Here is an 11,892-nt window from a genome sequence, read left to right on the forward strand (position 1 = left end):
CCCAAGATACTTAAACTTCTCAAAACATACCACATGGGCCACATACATGACTGCACAGGCCTGAGTGTGGTCAGATGTATAAGGTCTCTACTCAAAATCCTTCAATGGTTTCCTGTCACACACTAAATACAAATCTAAATACTAAACAAAATTAAAATTATTTCTTACTCTAGTACTCAAGGTCTTTCACAAATTGATGTCGTCTTACCTTTTCAGGCTTATTCCTTTCCATGCATTTTATGAAGTCATCCAGACTTGTCAAAAATGCATATGTCCACCACACTCTGAGTACAGACTGAACCAGATCAAAACGTACTTGACAAATACTTAACAAAATAAATAAAAATACAATAAAACATAGATAATGTTAATATGTGATTTTCTAAGTCAATATGCAACCCACAGGGATCCCTGTGTATTGTTTAGCAAGATACAACCAGGTGATAATAATTATAAGTCAATTGCTTGACATTTTCACAATCCTGAAGACAACAAGTTCTCATACTACAAATGCAGAACTGAAAATATCCTTAAGAATTCAACAGAGAAATGGCACTGGAAATAGAGCATTATCACAAACAACATTGTTGCCCATAATCGCCTGGCTATAACGTTGAGCCATAAAAACCTAAGCATATAGGAAATGTTTTTTATTCATTCTTTCTTTTATTCAGCCAGACTGACATACTTGCTTTTCTCTTTTGGCATTCCACTTCTTGCCTACATGCTTTTGCCTTGGCTGTCTCCAATGCCTGGAATATACTCCTCCCTCACTTTTGAATCCTTAGCTTTCTTCAAGGCTCAACTCATATGCCACTTCCTCAGGGGAGCCCTTCAAGAGCTCCCTAGTTATTAGTACTCTCTCCTCAAATTACCATTCTTAGTTTCGTGCCTATTCCGTTCAGTCATTTCCCACAATCTGTGACCCCATTTGGGCTTTTCTTATGCAAAGATACTGGAGTGGTTTGCCACTTCTTTCTCCAGCTCATTTTACAGATGAGAAAACTGAGGCAAAGAGGGTTAAGGGACTTGTCCAGGGTCACACAGCTAGTAAGTGCCTGAGGCCAGATTTAAACTCAGGAAGATAAGTCTTCTTGACTTCAGGCCTAGCACTCTATCCATTATACCACCTAGCTGTCCTTTCCTGCCTATATTCCTCCTATAGAAAGTAAGCTCTTTGAAGGGAAGAATGGTTTTGTGGTGGTGGATAAGCTGCTGGGTCTTTTGTTTTGTTTTTTTCTTTGTATGCTTGGCAGGCTTGTTGAGTTTGGATTAGACTGGATTCGATTTCAAGTTAATGAGTATTTATTAAGCTCCTACTGTGTGCTAGGCACCATGTTAAACTCTGGAAAAATAAAGAAAGGCAAAAACAGTCCCTGACCTCAAAGAGCTCACAGTCTGATGCAGGTAGGGGGTGGAGGGTGGGAAGTGGGAGACAACATGCAAACAACCATGTACAAGCAAGACAGATCCAGGATAAAGTAGAAATCACCTGAGAGGAAAAGCTGTAGTATTAAGGGGGATCAGGAAAAATTTCATGCAAAAGATGGAATTTCTAATACAGTGCTATTAATGTGGCTGTGAAAAGAGGAAAACCAATGCCCAATTTACCTATGATTATCCTGCATTTTGCGTTTTGTGGCTTTTTTCTTTCCAAAGAGCCACATAATCCCATTTGATCTTCATGTTGCTATTAGCTCAGATTCTTTATCCTTAAGATCAAGCTCTTTTTTCCCCCCCTTTAAATTAGCTGCCCCAAACTCCTGCCTTATAGCTGAGGTTTTCCCACTGTCTCCCTCCCTTCCATCATCACAGCTGACTGGCTGCAAGTCTTTTGCTATCGTGCATTCAGGGGAAAGGTTTGGTGTAGACCTTCTCAAGTCTTGATCCTCAACTGTCAGATTTTAATTAGCACTTCAAGGCCTTCTTTGAACTCTGTCTTCCTCCACTCATCTGTGGCTCTGTTTCTTCTCTTCTCTTCTGTTCCTCCTTAAGGAGTTTGCATTCTGTTGATGATGGGCCTATCATCTTCACTCCCTTTGCTCTTTGTCTGCATCATGTCACTTTCTGTACGGTTTCCTCTCTTTGCTCCATTTCCTGCCTTTCCTGTTGACCCCAAAGCTGTCTCTTTCGAGGCAAACCCACCGTATTTCCTTTCCTTAGTCTAAACTAATCTTCACCTTGTTATTTCTTTGCTGTACCTTTTGTTCTTCCTTAACTACTTTTATTCATTCTTCTTTGCCTTTTCTCCCCCTCACCATCATCTGAAATCCATCTCCTTTATTTTCCTCCATCTATTCCTTGACCTCCCACCTTGCTGTTCTCTAACCACTCCAAATGCCTTCCCTTTATCCATAGAAGCAGATGACACTGGTTCCTTTTTTCCATGCCCTCTTTTATGCTAGACCCTTGAAGCTGATGCAACTATGCCTATCTCCCTTTCATTATAACATGCTTTCAGGTCATAAAAGTGTGTGCTTCCTCACTACAAAATTTACACAGTTCTCCTTTTATAGAAAGCACTGTTGCTCCTTATTCTTCACACCAAAAATTCCTATCCTCACTCATGAAATCATTTAAAAGTTTTTCTTGAAGTTGACTCTATAGAATGAGAGGCAGTATGGCATAGTATAGAGGTATCAAAGTCCCAACAAGGACCTGCAAAACTCCTGAGTGCCGGAGTACCAGATTAAAATGTAATTGGATGACATTAAACAAAAATAAATAAAAAATACAATGCAACATAGATAATGTTAACTTGTGGTTTTCTAAGTCAATGTGTGGTGTCCACAGGGATCCATTTCCATTTGAGTTTGACACAACTGTTTTACTGAATAGTAAGTTGGCCTTGAAGTCAAAAAGGCCTGGGTTCAGGGTTCAAGGCCTTCCTCTGGCAAATAGTAGCTATGTGACTATGGGCAAGCCATATAACTTCTCAATATCCCAATATATTGCCTAAGACCATAATTCAGAGACTACTTTTTGAATCTGCATTATTGGAGGTAGCTCCTCCCAATAAAGAAATCATAGAGCTTCCCCCATAAAAAAATCTAAATTTTTATCTATTTCCACTATGCTAGATATTAAACCTCTCTGTCTCTAAATGAAAAGCATGAGGCAGGTGGAATGACCCCTCCCCATAGCATAATTCTACTACATACCTGTTCCTCGAGTCCTAAACCCAAATCTGTCTATGGCTTTTATTATAAATTTATTATATCATAATATTTAATAAAGCATCATGTGTCCTCTAACTAACGTTTTAAGCATAGAAGAAAATCAACAGTTTCTAGCCTTGCCCTGAGGAGAGTCAACACATCCTTCTTTTCTCCTGCTACACTCTCCAAAACAAAACCAATTTCCCTGTTGCTACGATGCTCACATTAAACTATGTACTTTGGAAATCTGTATGACTCCAAATATGTCCCTTGGGCTCACCTCAATTGAATTTATACCAGGGTCTTATGGAAGGGGGTTGGTAAAATATTATTTTTGTTTTGTTTTGCCTGAGAACCAGCCTAGCTCATTTAGAGAAACTCATCACCAGGTTGGTTTCAGGGTAATCAAGTTTTAGTCACAACAACTCTTGAAAACCATCTACTAAGTAGGAGAGGAAATGCAATCTCCATAGATGGTGGAGGCTCATAAGGACTAAATCACAGATCTGTCAAGTGTCTATGAGAACTTAGCTCAAATGGCTATTGTAAAGATCAAATTAGATTCATGTAACTGGGCTAACTGGGGAAATGACTGGCATCAAATGGAGTGAAGGAATAGAAAAGTGAACTACACAAAACTTGTTATACCAATTCAGTTTAAGCAGCCTTTATTAAGTACCTGTTAACACACTGAGTTAGGTTATAAAGGAAAAAAAAAAGTAGTTTCTCAGCCTTAAGGGGTTTACAATTTAATGGGGAAGATGACATGTACCCAAATGACTATAATACAAAATTGTTAAGTGCATAGAAGAATCATAGGTTAAGTATTTTAAGAATCCAAGCAGGAAAGAGAATCCTTCATTCTAAAAATTGTCACTCTCACCTCCTCCAGGGATATGGTAAGTACTACGGGTGAACTGTGAATAAGAACTTTGAAAAGTGGGAAGACAGAAAAAATAGTCACTCTCAAGGGCCTGAAATTGTCAGCTTCCATATCAAGTCCTCTCCTATTCAATTGATTGGCTCCAAAGTAACATGCTGCTTTTATGTGTAGCCTGAGAGACGTGGCATCATCTTTAACCATTTATAAGCTTATTTCCTGTGTGGCATCTCCAAGGCCCCTATAATTCTTTCTAATTGATTAAGGACTTATTTATTTCTAGTTTACTTTTAATTGATCGATTGAGTCAAAGTGTACATTCTTCTGTTATTAATTGAGGCATGTGTGGACTCCCTCCCACCCTTAATACAATACTATGATGATATTTTTGTTCTTAATGAAAAATAAAAATTGTAGCTAAATAAAACAGAAAGATAGAAGTTAGCAGAGTCAACTTCATTGTATGCTCAAAGGCAACAAAAAACATTTCCTGGGATATTTGGTCATCTTGCTTTGAAATGCTCCCCATCAGCCTCCCAAATAGGCCACTTCAAAGATAGTTACAGCTTCTGCACCCAAATCTGTTATATAAAATAAGTGGTAAAATTCTGTGGAGAACTTGGCAAGATAACAGACCCTAAGCCTACACAACCCTGGATACTGGTGATTTCAATGTGAAGGAAGCCATAGGGAAGAATAATTAGAAAATATGTCAGAATATATGGCTCAGTGCCAACAAATTTTTAAAAAGACTAAAAGCTTTAATGGTTCAATGAAGCAAATTGATGCGTCTTTACCAAACTGCTACTGCAAATGCTATAGTTGTCATTTGCTGTTGCTGCTACAGCTTCTTCCTCAGAAGGAGGTAGAGAAGTGACATTATCTTTTATGACACTGCCTTGGTCAATGATACCAGAGGGCTAATCAGCACATTTTTTAGCTTCTTTATAAATCAAGCATACCACATCTTGTTATTATAAATAATGGATTTGTAGTTTATATGCAATCTTTTCTTCTTTTCTACTAAGTTATAAAAATGCTTCTTTTCTTTATTAAATTTAGAATTTTTTAAAAAAAGATCTCACATAATTTTCTGATCCACACACAGAGAAAGTGATGGTCCAAGTAGCTGCTATCGTCCCCAGTACTTTCTTTACTTATATTCATAACCTGATAATCTGGTAGAAATATGTCTAGAGTCGTATAAGTCTGAGATGAAAGGATGTAAACTGAAAAGGGAAGTTCAGAGAGAAAACCATTTCTATGCTAGATACCATAGAGAGTAGTTACAATGTAGGAAGATGAGAAATAGAGATATACAGAAATTTATAGGAGATAAGAATCAAAACATAGAGATATATGGGGAAGCTAGGTGGTACAGTGAACAGAGCACCGGCCCTGAAGTCAGGAGGACTTGAGTTCAAACCCAGCCTCAGACACTTGACACTTACTAGCTGTGTGACCTTGGGCAAGTCACTGAACCCAGATTGTCTCACCTCCCCATTCCAAATAAAAAAATATATATATATATATATATAATATTATATTATATATATTATATTATATATACAATATTATATTATATTATATATATATGCAGATATAGATATATAGTACATATATAATATATATAATAGAATATATAATAATATAAGAAGTATGTATTACGTGTATATGTATATAGATATAAAATTATTCTATACATCTATTTATCAGTTCTTTCTTTGGATACAGATAGTATCTAAATCCTTTGTAGTTAATTTGAGTATTTATAACACTAAAAATAACTTAGTTGCTCAAAGTTGTTCTTGAAACAATGTTGCTCTTATTGTATATAACGTTCTCTTGGTTCTGCTCATTTCACTCTTTATTATTTTATGGAAGTCTTTCCATGTTTTTCTAAGATGTTGAGCTCATCATTTCTTATAGTACACTAGTATTCCATTACAATCACATGCCACAACTTGCTCAGTCATTCCCCAATTGACAGGCATCCTCACAATTTCCAATTCTTTGCCACCACAAAGAGAGCTGCTATAAATATATTAGAATATATAGGCTCTTTTCCTTTTTCCCTAATCATCTTAGGAAACAGATCTAATAGTGCCATTGCTGGGTCAAAGGGTATAGACAGTTTAATAACTCTTTGGGCATAATTCCAGATTGCTCTCCAAAATGGTGTTGCAACAATTTGGCTAGCAGCTGCTGTGGGGGTGAAAGACCAACACAAGCTCAACAAGAACACTGCCAGCACAAGTTCTTTTGATCTGCTTTACTAAGGAAAGCAATGTTAAGGGGTTAACAATCTTATTTCAATCCAACATACAAATATCATTAACTTAGCTCAGGGGAAAAATCCAGCACCCTGAACTTCAGAACAAATACAAACAAATTACAAACATACATTATAAACAGACCAAATGCAATTCATAGTTACCAAGAAACCATTAACATCTGGGTGATCATGGAGGTTCTTAGAGATGCTGCCCAGAGTCCCGAGCCAACACTCCTCCAGGGGTGAGAGCCTCAAGCAAATAGCTCTGTTTTCTCTTGTTATACAGTCTTTGGACATCATCAAACATCATCTGAGTGACCAGAACTTAGGTGCATACTATTGGCTCTGGTCTTAGCAACTCCTCTTAGGGCCCTGAGGGCTTCATACCCACATGGGCTTAGCACCTAGTAGATAGGGGTTTGGGCCTAGGGCTTTGCACCTAGTCAGGCTCAATCAAAGACAATTAATTTAGCATTCTAAAACAGTAATAAAGTCCCACCTTAATTCCCAGTACAAATGGTTACATCATTTCATAGTTCTACCAACAGTGAATTAATGTCAGTTTTTCCACATCCCCTCCAACATTTGTCACTTTCTCCTTCAATCATTTTAACCAATCTGAGTGGTATAAAATCTTAACTTCATTTCTTTTATTTGTAACAATGAAAAATATGCATTCTCTCTCTGTCTCCCTCTCTCTGTCTCTCTCTCTCTGTCTCTCTCTCTCTCTCTCTCTCTCTCTCTCTCTCTCTCTCTCTCCCTCCCCACACACACACATATATATGTATATAACACACACATACACGTATATAACAGGAGATAGCTTGGGTACTATAACTGGACAAATGTTACAATTTTTTTCCAAAGAAAGAAGGTAGTTCTGGGAGTTTTGGTTTTGTAGGCCAGTGAGCTAAATTTTTGATTCCTGGCAAAAATTCCAACACAGATGTAACAGGGGGAGGGGAAGTAGCTAATGAGAGCTCAGTCCTTGAAATGCATTCATTTATTTTCTACCTGTTTCTAATCCAACTATGTGGACACTTTGCTAATCCTATTCCAGTCATGAATGGCTGGGAGTTTAGTGATGTAGGTTGATGAAAAGTTTACAAACAGACTATGGAGCTTAAAGAACCAGTGATTCAGGAGGTGAGGAGGCAGAAATGAATGTGCAGAGAAAAGGGACAACTCATCTGTCACTTTCTTTCCTTGGTAGCATCAACTGAAGAGGACTGATGTGGGGAAAGGTGGTTGCTCTTTCTTCCACCTGCCCCACTATGTGTCCATGGTCACATAGAACCTGTTTATTCTGTGTTCAATCTTTCCTGATTGGAGATGAACAAATATTGCAAAATGGGAGTGCTCAAGTGACCCATTGAGCTTGGGAAAGCCAAAGGTTCCATCAGAGGCTCCGCCATGAACCAGGGTAGGTGGCAAAGTCCACTAAAGCCAGTAAGAATGTGGCCAATAAAAGAAAAGGCCCTAGGCTCACGGGGGCCATTGCTGTTTGGGAGACAAGCAGCCACCCCTTCCCCTCCTTGGCTCTTAGAACTAGACACAATTAGTTCTGCCTCACTCATAGTCACAAAGGAAAGATGATGAGAGGTAGGTGGATTGTCCATTTTGTATGCACACTCAGTGCTAGTTTTGTGTTATCAGTCTTCCATAGTCAATTAGATTTTTTTTCACTACACAGTACCAATCCTTTTGCCATTCATGTCCAGAAGTAAGCTTACCAAAGTTTCTTTATATCTGTATTAGAAGCAGGCAGAAAATAAGTGTGCATGCTTCATGGACTGGACCCTCAGTGACTGGTCTCCCCATTACACTTCTAACATGTCTCCCTGCCTCCGGTCTCTTCATTATACAATCCATTTTTCAAACATCTACCCAAATAATCTTCCTAATGCATTATTATGTCCTGCTCAAACGGGAGCTTTCAGTGGCTTCTTATACTATTTACAAGATAACAAAAACCTCCTTAGCCTGGCATTTAAGGTCCATCACAGGGGGCCATCTCCAGTCATCCTGATCTCTATCTTGCCACTGGACCCAAACAGCTACAGAGGAGAAAGTAAGGCTGGTGACTTTGCACAGCCCTCCCTCACTTAAACCCAATTCACTTACACGTCATGGCATCACGTTCCTCTCATGTCCTTCAAGAACAAAGGACAAACAACAACAACAAAGTCCATCACAATCTAACTCCAGGTTCTTTCCACTCTTATTTCATATTATCCTCCTTCAAGTAGTCTACATTCCAGATAAATCGGACAACTGGCTTTCGCCAAAATTCAACATGCTGTCTCTAGCCTCTATCTATCATATGCCTAGAATATCCTCTCTCTTCACCTCCGTCTTCAGAATCTTTCTTTTCCTCCAAGGTTTTATTTAGACACTTTGTGACTATTTCTCTGATCTTCTCTGAAAGTGACCTCTAGGGAAGAGGGGGGAAATAAGGGGGAGTGCCTGAACCCTACTCTCATCAGAATTGGCTCAAAGAGGGAATAACATATACACTCAATTGGGTATGGAAATCTATCTTATCCTACAGGAAAGGAGGAGGGGAAGGGGATAAAAGAAGGGGGCGGATATGATAGAAGGGGATTCAGAAGCAAAACACTTTTGAGGAGGGACAGGGTAAAAGGAGAGAGAGAATAGGATAATATGAGGGTAGGGAATAGGATTGAGGGAAATACAGTTGACAATAGTAACTGTGAAAAAAATTTCAAGCACATTTCTCTGATAAAGGCCTCATTTCTGAAACACATAAAGAACTGAGTCAAATTGATAAAAAATAAGTCATTTCCCAATTGATAAATGATCAATATCATTTTTCAGATGAAGTAATCAAAGCTATCTATAGACATGAAAAAATACTCTAATTCACTATTGATTGGAGAAATGCAAATTAAAACAATTCTAAGCTACTACCTCATACCTATTAGACTGGCTAATAGGATAGAACAGGCAAATTACAAAAGTTGGAGGGGACGTAGGAAAGATGAGACATTAATGAAGTCTTGGTGGAGTTGTGAACTGATTCAACGATTCTTTAGAGCAATTTGGAACTATGCCCAAAGATCTACAAAACCATGCATACCCTTTGACCTACCACTACTAGGTCTGTATCCCAAAAGAGATTAAAAAAAAACAAAAATTAAAGGACCTATATGTACAAAAATATTTATAAGAGCTCTTTTCTGAGGGTAATTAATTAGAAATTGAGGAGATGCCCATCAATTGAGGAATGGCTGAACAAGTTGGGTGATTATGATGGAATACTATTGTACTATAAGAAATGATGAGTAGAATGCTCTCAGAAGAAACCTGGAAAGATTTTCATGGGCTGACGCAAAGTGAAATGTACCGTGCACAAAGTAACAGTAATATTTTAAGATGATCAGTTCGGCAATGCAATGATCCAAGACAACTCCAAAGGACTTACGATGAAAAATGTTATGCATCCCCAGAGAAAGAACTGATGGTGCCTGAATATAGATTGAAGCATATTTTTAAAATTTTTCTTTATTTTTCTTGAGTTTTTTTGTCTGTTTTCTTTCACAATATGGCTGTTACGGAGACGTTTTGCATGACTGCCCATGAATTGCCGGCACGTTGACTGCACAGACTGCCTATGTTGAATTGCTTGCCTTCTCAATGAGTGGGGCTGGGGAAGGAGGAGGGGAGAGAATTTAGAATTCAAAGTTTTGAAAACAAAAGTTGTAAATAGTTTTTACATGTAACTGAGGAAAATAAAATAACAAGAAAAAAGAAAAAAAGTGATCTCTAGATCTAGGTATGGCTAGATCTCTCCTTTTCCTTCATCATGCCCTACTTTGTATTTCATTTATCTGGATATATGCAGTATTCCCCCATACCACTTGAAAAATATAGTAAATTCTTCATGGGCAGGGACTATGTAATGTTTTTGTCTTTATATCTCTAACACAATGCTTGCACTTAATAAATGATTTGAAATTTAGGTGTTCCCACTTAGAACACCCTGCCATCAGGGGATTAGAAACCAGACGACAGTGAAATTCACCTTCATAGCAATTTAAGCAGGAATAGGCTAGTCAAGAGGGACCTTCACGCATTTTGTCCACCTAAGTCAATACATTTTATTTAATTCAGCTCTAGTGGTCAGTGTAAGGTATTTATAGTATTGAAAATTGTAGGCTTCAGCAACTCAGAATGTAATTTAGGATATGGAAATAGAAAATGAGGATGAGAGCATATGGTTCTTCCTTAATACAAAACCCTACTGTGTAGAGATGGGACATTTTGATATGAACATAAGGCCATTTACCAGCAGGATTCAGAAATACTGAAGGCTGTCTTCAGGACTTCCATTCTATTTGGAAAGAGGACAGTCATGCATGATTTCAAAAACAGGAAAGTAATTTGCAATATAAATATATACATATGCATGTATGTACATATGCATATATGTACACTGTGTGTGTATATATGCATATGTATTCACATCCTTTACCCCACTCTCCAATATACAAATGCTAATTCATTGGGGCTTTATTTTTCTCTCTCTATTATTTATAAAATAAATTACTTAGGTTGGAACCATGAATGCTAAACTTGGAATCTGAGTTGAATCCCTAATCTGTTGCTGATCAGTTTACATATCTTATGGAAAAGATACAACCACCCTTGGCTTCAATTTTTTCATCTATGAAATGATAATAATATTTTCACTTCTAATCTCATAAAGTTATTATGAGAAAAGTTTTATATATAAAGCACTACAATTCTATGTTAGCACGATTATTATTGAAAATAATGCTTTTTCATTTGGTTCCTTCAATGTTAATTTGTTTAGTTTTCAAGTTCTTGGGGACCCAAAGACTTGGGCAAGACATTTAGGTCTTAAGGAATCGAAGCAGTTTCTAGCAAAGCTTGTTCAGCCTGACTGCTTTTATCATAAATTTACTCCTGTCTAACTTCCCCTCAAAATGCATTTTAAATGTGACTCTTGAGAGGGCTCCAGTTATAAAATGTTCTGAATAATTATGTACATATGTGTTTGTGTTTAAATATAAAAGTTATTGATAAACCACACCGCAGAAAATTCAAAAAGGATTTACTACGGGCCTATTCATTGTCCTGCTTTGTAGAATTATAAGGAGCTTAAATCTGATACAGTTCTCCGTAGGCCTCAGTCCTGGCCCATATGAAGGACCAAATCATAAAGTATAAGAGTTGGACATTGAGTCCAACTTTTACCTAAAAGGATTCACTTTTATAGGAGTGCTGACAAAGAATCATCCACTCATTGCTTCACTTGGGACATTTCAAACACAAAGCAAAACTTATCTTCCCTATCCTATCCCCACTCCTACCAATAAGAAAAAAACCTCACCCCTTTTTAAACTTCCCATTTCTGTCACAGGTCCAGTCACCCAGGTTACTGCATCTCCTGAGTTACCAACTGGAGTCATCCTCCACTCCTCACTCTCTCTTACCAGTGTAACCAGTTGCCGGGTCTTATCAAATCTACACTTGCATCTCTTGTAGCCATCCTCTTCCCTCCACTCACATGGCTGCAACTCCAGTCTTGATAC

The sequence above is a fragment of the Trichosurus vulpecula genome, chromosome 3 (assembly GCF_011100635.1).
Source record: "Trichosurus vulpecula isolate mTriVul1 chromosome 3, mTriVul1.pri, whole genome shotgun sequence".
NCBI classification, from domain to species: domain Eukaryota; kingdom Metazoa; phylum Chordata; class Mammalia; order Diprotodontia; family Phalangeridae; genus Trichosurus; species Trichosurus vulpecula.